This window comes from Otolemur garnettii, unplaced genomic scaffold (assembly GCF_000181295.1).
Source record: "Otolemur garnettii isolate 467f Iridium unplaced genomic scaffold, OtoGar3 scaffold00211, whole genome shotgun sequence".
NCBI lineage: Eukaryota > Metazoa > Chordata > Mammalia > Primates > Galagidae > Otolemur > Otolemur garnettii.
Window position 1 is genome coordinate 1,233,038 of NW_003852606.1, and position 2,824 is coordinate 1,235,861.

Here is a 2,824-nt window from a genome sequence, read left to right on the forward strand (position 1 = left end):
AACCCACCACCTCAGGTGTATGTGGCTGGCGGCCTAGTCACTTGAGCCACAGTTGCCAAGCCAAAGCCTTGGTTTCTTTGTAAAATGGTGGTGATAATTTTGCCTATCTGCTTAGAGAGGCTTTACTGGGTCAAAGGCCCAGCACAGGGCACACAGTGGGGCATCTGAAGTAGCACCTGTTCCCCTTAACATCCCCCCAGTCAAGCTTAGTGCCTGGCATACCCCCAGATTGTGGGCTCTCAGAGACCAGGCCCTGGATCCGTCTGCTCGTTCTTCCCCTTGTTCCTAGGAGGCAACATGATATTTGTAGAATGAATGAAGGCAATAATGAATGACCCTGAGCTGGTTTGAAATGCCCCTAAAATTCTTCTAGTAGGTCCTTGGTGTCCTGCTGGATGTTCTTGCAGAATCTATACCCATAGGTATCATCCATAGGTCTCTGTTAAAATACATACTGGGTCCTGCTACAAGACCAGACCATGGGGCTGTCCTGTGGCACTGAGACACACGTGGAGCCACCTGATAGAGGTGTCCCGACTCTACTTACAGACCTCAGAGGAGTTAAATGAACTTGGATGCCTCTATTGAATTTTGTAATATTTTATTTATTTATTTTTTTAGAGTCTCACTTTGTTACCCTCAGTAGAGTACTATTGCATCACAGCTCACAGCAACCTCTAACCTGTAGGCTTAAGTGATTCTCTTGCCTCAGCCTCCCAAGTAGCTGGCACTACAGGCGCCTGCCACAATGCCCAGCTATTTTTTGTTGCCATTTGGCCGGGGCCAGGTTCAAACCTGCTACCCTCAGTATGTGGGCCCGTGCCCTACTCACTGAGCCACAGGGACTGCCTTGTAATATTTTATATTATATGAATATATACTCTGTGTGTGTATATTTATATACATACACATACATATAATCATAGACTGGTTATAATGTTACCTGGGTATTGCAACCATATAATGTCAACAGGGCCTGTTATAAGACCCTGAGGTCCTGCTATAATAACAATCCTTAGGGTGTTGCAATGACCATCTGCAATCTGGCAGTTACGTGCTGCTGTGGGCTACTGGGACAAGTGCATGGCCCTGACAAGATGCTACAACCAAGACCTGCCTTGTTTTCATGGGATGGACCTGATGCCTGCTATCATTGTAAACCCAGGGTCCTGTTACAAAACCTCCCTGGAGCTAGTTTTCCTCTGAGATGGCAATATCACTGGGGTCCCCTACAGTAGGCATGCAACAGAATATTCCAGAAGCATGATAAAATAGACCCAGCATCCTGTGACAGACTAGGGATTGCTGTAATAGACCCAGGATTCCACAACCCACATTTCAAAAGGATCCCTGGTCCTTAGGCCTACCCAAAAGGCCCCAGGCCTTGTCATAATACATTGGAGGCTTTCTCTAATATCAGGCTAAAGACTTGGCATGGGGTGGTGCCTGTGGCTCACGGAGTAAGTAAGGTGCCGGCCCTGTATGCCAAGGGTGGCAGGTTCAGGCCCTGGCCTCGGACCTGGCCAAAACTGCAACAAAAAACTGTTTAAAAAAAAAAAAAAAGACGGCTCGGCGCCTGTGGCTCACATGGCTAAGGCACCAGCCACATACACCTAAGGTGGCAGGTTCGAATCCAGCCTGAGCTCGCCAAAACAATGACAGCTGCAACCAAAAAATAGCCGGGCGTTGTGGTGGGCACCTGTGGTCCCAGCTACTTGGGAGGCAGAGGCAGGAGACTTGCTTGAGCCCAGGAGTTGGAGGTTGCTGTGAGCTGTGATGCCACAGCACTCTACCCAGGGGGATAGCTTGAGGCTCTGTCTCAAAAAAAAAAAAAAGACCTGGCATAATTACCAGGTCTTTTAGAAAAAGAAACATCAGTGGTTGATCCCTATAAGTGATCTCTCAGTATCACTTACCAGAACTGATTCTGCCCCATTATCACACATATGCATATCACATCCTCCCAGCAAAAATCATTTTACAGGGTGGTGCCTGTGGCTCAGTGGGTAGGGCGCTGGCCCCATATACCGAGGATGATGGGTTCAAACCCGGCCCCCTGCCAAACTGCAACAAAAAAATAGCTGGGTGTTGTGGTGTCAACCCAGCAGGACCCTGGGTTTACAATGACAGCGCCTGTAGTCCCAGCTATTCAGGAGGCTGAGGCAAGAGAATCACCCAAGCCCAAGAGCTGGAGGTTGCTGTGAGCTGTGACATGATGGCACTGTATTGAGGGCAATAAAGTAAGATTCTGTCTCTAAAAAAAAAAAAAGAATAATTTTACAGACTAGGAAACAGAGACTCTGCTGTGGGCGAGGTCACTTGCCCAAGGTCACGTAGATAGGGAACTGTAGGGCCAGTTTGGAAGAGCCTGCGGTCTTAATGCTCACATTTGGGTGCACCTGCTTGGGCTTATCCACTTATTCAGCACCCTGAAGCCTGGGGCCAGGCCAGCCCAGTAAGAATGTGGGAACTTCTCATTAAATTCATTCAGGCTGGTGCTGTGGCTCATACCTGTAATCTTAGCAGTTTGGAAGGCCAGGAGTTTGAGACCAGCCTTGGCAATAGGGCAAGAACCCATCTCAATAAAAACTGCAAAAATTAGCCTGGCATGGTGGCATATGCCTGTGGTCTCAGCTACTTGGGAGGCTGAGGTGGGAAGGTCGCTTGAGCCCAGGAGTTGGAGGCTGCAGTGAGTCATGATGACACCACTGCACTCTAGCCTGTGTGACAGAGTGAAATACTGTCTTTTTTTTTTTGAGACAGAGCCTCAAGCTGTCCCTATGAGTAGAGTGCTGTGGCATCACAGCTCACAGCAACCTCCAAC